At 41.3% G+C, this 11130-nt stretch overlaps 1 non-coding gene across 1 annotated transcript; it reads right to left on the bottom strand.

The window, feature by feature from the left end:
* Positions 1 to 320: 320 nt before the first annotated feature.
* LOC112704290 (small nucleolar RNA R71) lies at positions 321 to 428 on the bottom strand. Its single transcript, XR_003154923.1, has one exon. It is a non-coding gene; the product is annotated as a small nucleolar RNA R71 (small nucleolar RNA).
* Positions 429 to 11130: the final 10702 nt, after the last annotated feature.

The following is an 11130-nucleotide window of genomic DNA, read 5'->3' as shown; positions in this document are numbered from 1 at the left end:
GAAGCATCTCTATCCCTGCCATTGGAGCAAACAACTTTGAGCTTAAGCCTCAATTAGTTTCTCTAATGCAACAGAATTGCAAGTTCCATGGACTTCCATTGGAAGATCCTCATCAGTTTTTAGCTGAGTTCTTGCAAATCTGTGACACTGTCAAGACTAATGGGGTTGACCCTGAGGTCTACAGACTAATGCTATTCCCTTTTGCTGTAAGAGACAGAGCTAGAACATGGTTGGATTCTCAACCTAAAGAAAGCCTGGACTCTTGGGAAAAGCTAGTCAATGCCTTCTTGGCAAAGTTCTTTCCACCTCAAAAATTGAGTAAGCTTAGAGTGGAAGTCCAAACCTTCAGACAGAAGGAAGGAGAATCCCTCTATGAAGCTTGGGAAAGATACAAACAATTGATCAGAAAGTGTCCCACTGATATGCTTTCTGAATGGAGCATCATAGGAATTTTCTATGATGGTCTCTCTGAACTGTCCAAGATGTCTTTGGATAGCTCTTCTGGAGGATCTCTTCATCTGAAGAAGATGCCTACTGAAGCTCAAGAACTGATTGAAATGGTTGCAAATAACCAATTCATGTACACTTCTGAAAGGAATCCTGTGAACAATGGAACTAGTCAGAAGAAAGGAGTTCTTGAGATTGACACTCTGAATGCCATACTGGCTCAGAACAAAATATTGACTCAACAAGTCAATATGATTTCTCAAAGTCTGTCTGGAATGCAAAATGCACCAAGCAGTACTAAGGAAGCTTCATCTGAGGAAGAAGCTTATGATCCTGAGAATCCTTCAATAGAAGAGGTGAATTACATGGGAGAACCCTATGGAAACACCTACAACCCTTCATGGAGGAATCATCCAAATCTTTCATGGAAGGATCAACAGAGACCTCAACATGGTTTCAATAACAATAATGGTGGAAGAAACAGGTTTAGCAATAGCAAGCCTTTTCCATCACCTCAGCAACAGACAGAGAGCTCTAAGCAGAATAACTCTGACTTAGCAACAATGGTCTCTGATCTGATCAAAACCACTCAAAGTTTCATGACTGAAACAAGGTCCTCCATTAGAAATTTGGAAGGACAAGTGGGTCAGCTGAGCAAGAAAATTACTGAACTCCCTCCAAGTACTCTCCCAAGCAATACAGAAGAAAATCAAAAAGGAGAGTGCAAAGCCATCAACTTGGCCAAATCCTGGGAGGAAGAAGAGGCAGTGAACGCCACTGAGGAAGGCCTCACTGGGCGTCCACTGGCCTCCAATGAGTTCCCCAATGAGGAACCATGGGAATCTGAGGCTCAAGATGAGACCATAGAGATCCCATTGGACTTACTTCTGCCATTCATGAGCTCTGATGAGTATTCTTCCTCTGAAGAGGATGAGTATGTCACTGAGGAGCAAGTTGCTAAATACCTTGGAGCAATCATGAAGCCGAATGACAAGTTATTTGGAAATGAGACTTGGGAGGATGAACCCCCTTTGCTCACCAAAGAACTGGATGACTTGTCTAGGCAGAAACTGCCTCAAAAGAGGCAGGATCCTGGGAAGTTTTCTATACCTTGTACCATAGGCACCATGACCTTCAAGAAGGCCTTGTGTGACTTAGGGTCAAGTGTAAACCTCATGCCCCTCTCTGTAATGGAGAAGCTAGGGATCTTTGAGGTGCAAGCTGCAAAAATCTCACTAGAGATGGCAGACAACTCAAGAAAACAAGCCTATGGACTTGTGGAGGATGTTCTGGTCAAAGTTGAGGACCATTACATCCCTATTGATTTCATAGTCCTAGAGACTGGGAAGTGCATGGATGAATCCATCATCCTTGGCAGACCCTTCCTAGCCACAGCAAAGGCTGTGATTGATGTTGATAGAGGAGAGTTGATCATTCAAGTGAATGAAGAATCCTTGGTGTTTAAGGCTCAAGGATATCCCTCTGTCACCATGGAGAGGAAGCATGAAGAGCTTCTCTCAAAACAGAGCCAAACAGAGCCCCCACAGTCAAACTCTAAGTTTGGTGTTGGGAGGCCACAACCAAACTCTAAGTTTGGTGTTGAACCCCCACATTCAAACTCTAAGTTTGGTGTTGGGAGGTTCCAACACGGTTCTGAGCATTTCTGAGGCTCCATGAGAGTCCTCTGTCAAGCTACTGACATTAAAGAAGCGCTTGTTGGGAGGCAACCCAATGTTTTATAGTTAACTATTTTCTTTGTTATTTTATCTTTTTTGTAGGTTGATGATCATAAGAAGTCACAAAAACAATGAAAAAAAGCAAAAACAAAATGAAAAACAGGAAGAAAAACAGCACACCCTGGAGGAAGATGCTGCTGGCGTTCAAACGCCAGTAAGCCTAGCAGTTGGGCGTTTAACGCCCAGTCTGGCACCATTCTGGGCGTTTAACGCCAGAAAGGGGCACCAGACTGGCGTTAAACGCCAGAAAGGGGCAAGAACCTGGCGTTAAACGCCAGAAATGGGCACCAGCCCGGCGTTTAACGCCAGAAATGGCTCAAAACGTGAATTTTGATGCCATTTGGTGCAGGGATGACTTTTCCTTGACACCACAGGATCTGTGGACCCCACAAGATCCCTACCTACCCCACCATCACTCTCTCTCTTCTTCCCCCATTCACCAATCACCTCAACACCTCTTCCCCAAAAACCCCTCACCTATCAAATCCCATCTTTCTCTTCACCACTCACATCCATCCTTCATAAATCCCCACCAACCTCACCCTTCAAATTCAAACCACTTTCCCTCCCAAACCCACCCATAATGGCCGAACCACTACCCCCTCTCTTCTATATATACCCTTCTTCAACCCTTCATTTTCACACAACCTAAACACTACTTCTCCCCCTCTTTGGCCGAACACACCACCATCTCCCTCTTCCTCATTTCTTCTTCTTCTACTCTCTTCTTTCTTCTTTTGCTCGAGGACGAGCAAACATTTTAAGTTTGGTGTGGTAAAAGCGTTGCTTTCTCGTTTTTCCATAACCATTATGGCATCCAAGGCCGGAGAAACCTCTAGAAAGAGGAAAGGGAAGGCAAAAGCTTCCACCTCCGAGTCATGGGAGATGGATAGATTCATCTCAAGGGTGCATCAAGACCACTTCTATGAAGTTGTGGCCTTGAAGAAGGTGATCCCCGAGGTCCCTTTTTCACTCAAAAAGGGTGAATATCCGGAGATCCGACATGAGATTCAAAGAAGAGGTTGGAAAGTTCTTACCAACCCCATTCAACAAGTCAGAATCTTGATGGTTCAAGAGTTCTATGCCAATGCATGGATCACCAAGAACCATGACCAAAGTGTGAACCCAAATCCAAAGAATTATCTTACTATGGTTCGGGGGAAATGCTTGGATTTTAGTCCGGAAAGTCTGAGGGTGGCGTTCAACTTGCCTATGATGCAAGGAGATGAACATCCTTACACTAGAAGGGTCAACTTTAATCAAAGGTTGGACCAAGTCCTCACAATCATATGTGAAGAGGGCGCCCAATGGAAGAGAGATTCAAGAGGAAAGCCGGTTCAATTAAGAAGGCATGACCTCAAACCCGTGGCTAGAGGATGGTTAGAGTTCATACAACGCTCAATCATTCCCACTAGCAACCGGTCCGAAGTTACCATAGACCGGGCTATCATGATCCATAGCATCATGATTGGAGAAGAAATAGAGGTTCATGAGGTTATAGCCCAAGAACTCTATAAGGTGGCGGACAAGACCTCTACCTTGGCAAGGTTAGCCTTTCCTCATCTCATTTGTCACCTCTGTTATTCAGTTGGAGTTGACATAGAGGGAGACATCCCCATTGATGAGGACAAGCCCATCACCAAGAAAAGGATGGAGCACACAAGAGATCCCACTCATCATGAGATCCCTGAGATTCCTCAAGGGATGCACTTTCCTCCACAAAACTATTGGGAGCAACTAAACACCTCCCTAGGAGAATTGAGTTCCAACATGGGACAACTAAGGGTGGAGCATCAAGAACACTCCATCATCCTTCATGAGATTAGAGAGGATCAAAGAATCATGAGGGAGGAGCAACAAAGACAAGGAAGAGACATTGAGGAGCTCAAGCACTCCATAGGATCTTCAAGAGCAAGAAAGAGCCGCCATCACTAAGGTGGACCCGTTCTTTGATTTCCTTGTTCTTTATTCTTCTGTTTTTCGAATTTTATGCTTATGTTTATCCATCTTTGTGTCTTGTGATCATTAGTGTCTTAGTGTCTATGCCTTAAAGTTATGAATGTCCTATGAATCCATCACCTTTCTTAAAAAAAATGTGCTTAATTAAAAAAGGAAGAATTGCATGAATTTTGAATTTTATAACAGTTTAATTGTGTTGATGTGGTGGTAATATTTTTGCTCTCTGAATGTATGCTTAAACAGTGCATATGTATCTTGAATTTGTGGTTCATGAATGTTGCCTCTTGAAAGAATGATGAAAAAGGAGACATGTTACTGAGGATCTGAAAAATCATTAAAATGATTCTTGAAGCAAGAAAAAGCAATGAAAAAAAAAATCGAAAAAAAAGAAAAAAAAGAGAGAAATAAGAGTTGTGATCCAAGGCAAATAAGAGTGTGCTTAAGAACCCTGGACACCTCTAATTGGGGACTTTAGCAAAGCTGAGTCACAATCTGAAAAGGTTCACCCAATTATGTGTCTGTGGCATGTATGTATCCGGTGGTAATACTGGAAGACAGAGTGCTTTGGGCCACAGCCAAGACTCAATAAATAGCTATGTTCAAGAATCATCATACTCTACTAGGAGAATCATTAACACTATCTGGATTCTAAGTTCCTAAAGAAGCCAATCATTCTGAATTTCAAAGGATAGAGTGAGATGCCAAAACTGTTCAGAGGCAAAAAGCTAAAAGCCCCGCTCATCTGATTAATACTGATCTTCATAGATGTTTTTGGAATTCATTGCATATTCTCTTCTTTTTATCTTATTTGATTTTCAGTTGCTTGGGGACAAGCAACAATTTAAGTTTGGTGTTGTGATGAGCGGATAATTTGTATACTTTTTGGCATTGTTTTTAGTATGTTTTTAGTATGATATAGTTAGTTTTTAGTATATTTTTATTAGTTTTTAGTTAAAATTCACTTTTCTGGACTTTACTATGAGTTTGTGTATTTTTCTGTGGTTTCAGGTATTTTCTGACTGAAATTGAGGGACCTGAGCAAAAATCTGAGTCAGAGACCAAAAAGGACTGCAGATGCTGTTGGATTCTGACCTCCCTGCACTCGAAGTGGATTTTCTGGGGCTACAGAAGCCCAATTGGCGCGCTCTCAACGGCGTTGGAAAGTAGACATCCTGGGCTTTCCAGCAATATATGATAGTCCATACTTTGCCCAATATTTGATGGCCCAAACCGGCGTTCAAAGTCACCTCAAGAAATCCCAGCGTTAAACGTTGGAACTGGCACCCAAATGGGAGTTAAACGCCCAAACTGGCACTAAAGCTGGCGTTTAACTCCAAGAAGAGTCTCTGCACGAAAATGCTTCAATGCTCAGCCCAAGCACACACCAAGTGGGCCCGGAAGTGGATTTTTATGTCATTTACTCATTTTTGTACACCTTAGGCTACTAGTTCTTATAAGTAGGACCTTTTACTCTTGTATTAGTAGACTTTGGTAGCTATCTTCATTTTGTATGCTATCTTAGATCATTGGGAGGCTGGCCATTCGGCCATGCCTAGACTTTATGCTTATGTATTTTCAACGGTGGAGTTTCTACACACCATAGATTAAGGTGTGGAGCTCTGCTGTACCTCGAGTATTAATGCAATTACTATTGTTCTTCCATTCAATTCCGCTTGTTCTTTATCCAAGATATCACTTGTTCTTCAACTTGATGAAGGTGATGATTGTCACGAATCATCACCATTCTCACCCATGAACAAAGTGACTGACAACCACTCTTGTTCTACAAGCAACTAAGGCCATAGTGAATATCTCTTGGATTCCTGATTGCACGATGCATGGTTGATCGCCTGACAACCGAGTGCTCGCCTGACAAACGAGCCAACCATTCCGTGAGATCAGAGTCTTCGTGGTATAGGTGAGAACTGATGGCAGCATTCAAGAGAATCCGGAAGGTCTAACCTTGTCTGTGGTATTCTGAGTAGGATTCAATGATTGAATGACTGTGACGTGCTTCAAACTCCTGAGGGCGGGGCGTTAGTGACAGACGCAAAAGAATCACTGGATTCTATTCCGGCCTGATTGAGAACCGACAGATGAATTCCGCTATGCTGTGACAGAGCATATGCAATCGCTTTCACTGAGAGGATGGGAGGTAGCCATTGACAACGGTGAAACCCTTGCTTAAGCTTGCCATGGAAAGGAGTAAGAAGGATTGGATGAAGGCAGTAGGAAAGCAGAGGGACGGAAGGGAAGGCATCTTCATACGCTTATCTGAAGTTCCTACCAATGAATTACATAAGTATCTCTATCTTTACCTTTATGTTATTTTCGTTCATCACCCATATACATTTGAGTTTGCCTGACTAAGATTTACAAGATGACCATAGCTTGCTTCAATACTAACAATCTCCGTGGGATCGACCCTTACTCGCGTAAGGTTTATTACTTGGACGACCCAGTGCACTTGCTGGTTAGTTGTGCGAAGTTGTGTAATGCCATGGTATTGAGCTACCACGTTTTTGGAGCCATTACCGGGGATTATGAGAGTTGTGAAAAAGTATTGTTCACAATTTCGCGCACCAAACATCATCCTCGAAAGGGTTCTCAGTAGAGGGTTTTTGGGAATTACTGTAATAGGATACATGAAGATAAACCGTACTAGTGATTAATAACCGACTTATGCCTCTTTTCAAAAACAACGGTTTACCATAAAAGATAAATATGAAATCCTTTTCTGAAAGAGGAAACTGTTCATTTAAAATAACATTCAAAATCCTTTCAAAAGGTTTATCTATGCTGAACCAAAATAGCCTTTCATACTTTTCCAAACCAGAAATACAAAACCGAAATCAACCGTCGGTCCATCTCATTTCAACCACGGCCCTAGGCCCAAATAATCCAACCATCAATCAATCACCACAATCCAACAGAGTCCCAGATGCAAACACAGATAGGAAGTTCAAGCACAAACAAACAGTTACAGCAAGTAAAACAATTAGCAGTTAATCACAAAGGCAAACCACGTACAATATGCACACCCAAACAATGTCACATAGATGCATATGATGCATGACTGTCCCTAGTGGCTGATTGGTGCACGAAATTGCAATCACACTTTTGCAATCCCGCACAACTAACCAGCAAGTGCACTGGGTCGTCCAAGTAATACCTTACGTGAGTAAGGGTCGATCCCACGGAGATTGTCGGCTTGAAGCAAGCTATGGTTATCTTGTAACTCTTAGTCAGGATATCAAAAATTATCAGGATTGATTGTGAAAAGCAAAAGAACATGAAATAAGTACTTGTTTTGCAGTAATGGAGAATAGGTTGAGGTTTTGGAGATGCTCTGTCTTCTGAACCTCTGCTTTCCTACTGTCTTCTTCTTCAAACACGCAAGGCTCCTTCCATGGCAAGCTGTATGTAGGGTTTCACCGTTGTCAGTGGCTACCTCCCATCCTCTCAGTGAAAATGTTCAACGCGCTCTGTCACAGCACGGCTAATCATCTGTCGGTTCTCAATCAGGTTGGAATAGAATCCAGTGATTCTTTTGCGTCTGTCACTAACGCCCAGCCTTCAGGAGTTTGAAGCTCGTCACAGTCATTCAATCATTGAATCCTACTCAGAATACCACAGACAAGGTTTAGACCTTCCGGATTCTCTTGAATGCCGCCATCAATTCTAGCTTATACCACGAAGATTCTGATTAAGGAATCCAAGAGATATCCACTCAATCTAAGGTAGAACGGAGGTGGTTGTCAGGCACACGTTCATAGGTGAGAATGATGATGAGTGTCATGGATCATCACCTTCATCAGGTTTAGGAACAAGTGATATCTTAGAATAGAAGCAAGCGTGATTGAATGAAAAACAATAGTAATTGCATTAATCCATCAAGAGACAGCAGAGCTCCTCACCCCCAACAATGGGGTTTAGAGACTCATGTCGTAGAAGGTACAATGTAAAACGTGTAAAGTGTCATGAGGTACAGATACAATGTCAAAAGATCCTATTAATAGTGAACTAGTAACCTAGGGTTTACAGAATTGAGTAATTGACAGAAAAATCCACTTCCGGGCCCACTTGGTGTGTGCTTGGGCTGAGCATTGAAGCATTTTCGTGTAGAGACTCTTTCTGGAGTTAAACGCCAGCTTTTATACCAGTTTGGGCGTTTAACTCCAATTTTTATGCCAGTTCCAGCGTTAAACGCTGGGAATTCTGAAGCTGATGTGCAACGCCAGTTTGGGCCATCAAATCTCGAGCAAAGTATGGACTATTATACATTGCTGGAAAGCCCAGGATGTCTACTTTCCAAAGCAGTTGAGAGCGCGCCAATTGGGATTCTGTAGCTCCATAAACTCCACTTCGAGTGAAGGGAGGTCAAAATCCAACAGCATCTGCAGTCCTTTTCAGCCTCTAAATCAGATTTTTGCTCAGGACCCTCAATTTCAGCCAGAAAATACCTGAAATCACAGAAAAACACACAAACTCATAGTAAAGTCTAGAAAAGTGAATTTTAACTAAAAACTAATAAAAATGTAATAAAAACTAACTAAAATATACTAAAAACATACTTAAAACAATGCCAAAAAGCGTATAAATTATCCGCTCATCACAACACCAAACTTAAATTGTTGCTTGTCCCCAAGAAACTGAAAATCAAAATAGAATAAAAAGAAGAGAATATACTATAGACTCCAAAATATCAAAGAAACTTAGCTCCAATTAGATGAGCGGGACTAGTAGCTTTTTGCTTCTGAACAGTTTTGGCATCTCGCTTTATCCTTTGAAGTTTAGAATGATTGGCATCTATAAGAACTCAGAACTCAGATAGTGTTATTGATTCTCCTAGTTAAGTATGATGATTCTTGAACATAGCTACTTTATGAGTCTTGGCTGTGGCCCAAAGCACTCTGTCTTCCAGTATTACCACCGGATATATACATGCCACAGACACATAATTGGGTGAACCTTTTCAGATTGTGACTCAGCTTTGCTAGAGTCCCCAATTAGAGGTGTCCAGGGTTCTTAAGCACACTCTTTTTGCCTTGGATCACAACTTTATTTCTTTCTTTTTCTTTTTCTCTTCTTCTTTTTTTTCGTTTTTTTTTTGCTTTTTCTTGCTTCAAGAATCAATTTGATGATTTTTCAGATCCTCAATAACAGTTCTCCCTTTCCATCATTCTTTCAAGAGCCAACAATTTTAACATTCTTAAAACAACAAATTCAAAAGACATATGCACTGTTCAAGCATTCATTCAGAAAACAAAAAGTATTGTCACCACATCAAACTAATTCAACTAGTTTCAGAGATGAATTCGAAATCCTGTACTTCTTGTTCTTTTGTGATTAAAGCATTTTTCATTTAAGATAGGTGATGGATTCATAGGACATTTATAGCTTTAAGACATGAACTTTAAATTTTATTAATCATGAACTAAGAACAAGACTCAAAAATAGATATAAGATAAGACTAATAATAGAAAACAAAAAATTTAAATAGGCTCCTAATGATAGAGGTTATCACAGAGTTAGGACTCAACAACCTTGATTTTGAGAAGTGGATGCTCCCTCCACTTGAGGGGAGAGCTTTTGGCGTTTCATCTCTTGAAGTTCACGCCCCTACTTCTCTTGTTCCTTCAGCAATTTGCAGAGCATGCAATTCTGATTCTGCTGTTCTTCCTTAAGTTGCTCCATAGTTTCTTGCAACTTGGTGATAGATGCTTCTAGGCTGGCCCAGTAGTCAATTTCAGGAAATTCAGGGAGGAACTCCTGCGCCCTCTTTTTGATAGAATTGTCTTGCATTTGTCCTTCCATTGACTTCTTGGTGATTGGATGTTCAATAGGTATGAATTCATCTACTCCCATCTTCACCCCAGCCTCTTTACAGAGCAAGGAGATCAAGCTTGGGTAAGCCAGTTTGGCTTCAGTGGAATTCTTATTTGCAATTGTGTAGATCTCACAAGCAATCAGATGATGAACCTCCACTTCTTTTCCAAGCATAATGCAATGAATCATCACTGCTCTCTTGATGGTGACCTCAGAACGGTTGCTAGTGGGCAATATGGAACGCCCAATAAAGTCTAGCCAACCTCTTGCAATTGGTTTGAGGTCTCCCCTCTTGAGTTGGTTTGGGACACCTTTTGAATTGGTTATCCATTTAGTTCCAGGGAGGCATATGTCCTCTAGAACTTGATCCAACCCTTTATCTGCTCTCACCATCCTCCTATTAAAGGATTCAGGATCATCTTGCAGTTGAGGCAATTTGAAGACCTCTCTTATTTTGTCCAGATGGAAGTAAATAATTCTCCCTCTGACCATGGTTTTGTAGGTATGAAAAGCAGTTCCAGTCATTCTCTGCTTATCTGTCAGCCACAGATTTGAGTAGAATTCCTGAACCATGTTCCTTCCAACCTTTGTCTCAGGGTTGGTTAGAACTTCCCATCCTCTGTTTCGAATTTGCTCTTGGATCTCCGGATATTCATCTTCTTTCAGATTGAATTTGACTTCCGGGATCACTGACCTCAGACCCATTATTTTGTGGTAATGGTCTGCATGTTCTTTGGTTAAAAACTTCTCTTGACTCCAAACATCCTTTGGATTATTCTCTTTCTTGCCTCTTGAATTGGTTTGTTTTCCTCTAGGAGCCATGATCTTGATAAATCTTGGCCTAGTGATCACGAAAAGCACACCAAACTTAGAGGTTTGCTTGTCCTCAAGCAAAAGAAGGCAAAGAGGGGAGAGAAGAGGAGAGAAAATTCGAATGGTGTGGGGAAGGAGGGTGGCCGAACGTGTTTAAATAGGAGAGGAGGAGAGATTTTCGAAAATTTGAAGGAGATTTTAGAAGATATGGAAATATTTGAGGAGATAATTGAGTTTTCTGAGAGAGTCTAGGAAAGGATTTGAAATAAATTTGAAGAAGATTCTAATTTTTGAAATTGGAAGGTGAATGATGAAAGTTTGTAATGTGTTTTTGTAAAAAGATATG

The sequence above is a fragment of the Arachis hypogaea genome, chromosome 7 (assembly GCF_003086295.3).
Source record: "Arachis hypogaea cultivar Tifrunner chromosome 7, arahy.Tifrunner.gnm2.J5K5, whole genome shotgun sequence".
Lineage (NCBI taxonomy): Eukaryota > Viridiplantae > Streptophyta > Magnoliopsida > Fabales > Fabaceae > Arachis > Arachis hypogaea.
Note: the sequence above shows the minus strand (reverse complement) of the source record. Positions and strands in the feature narration are given on the sequence as shown.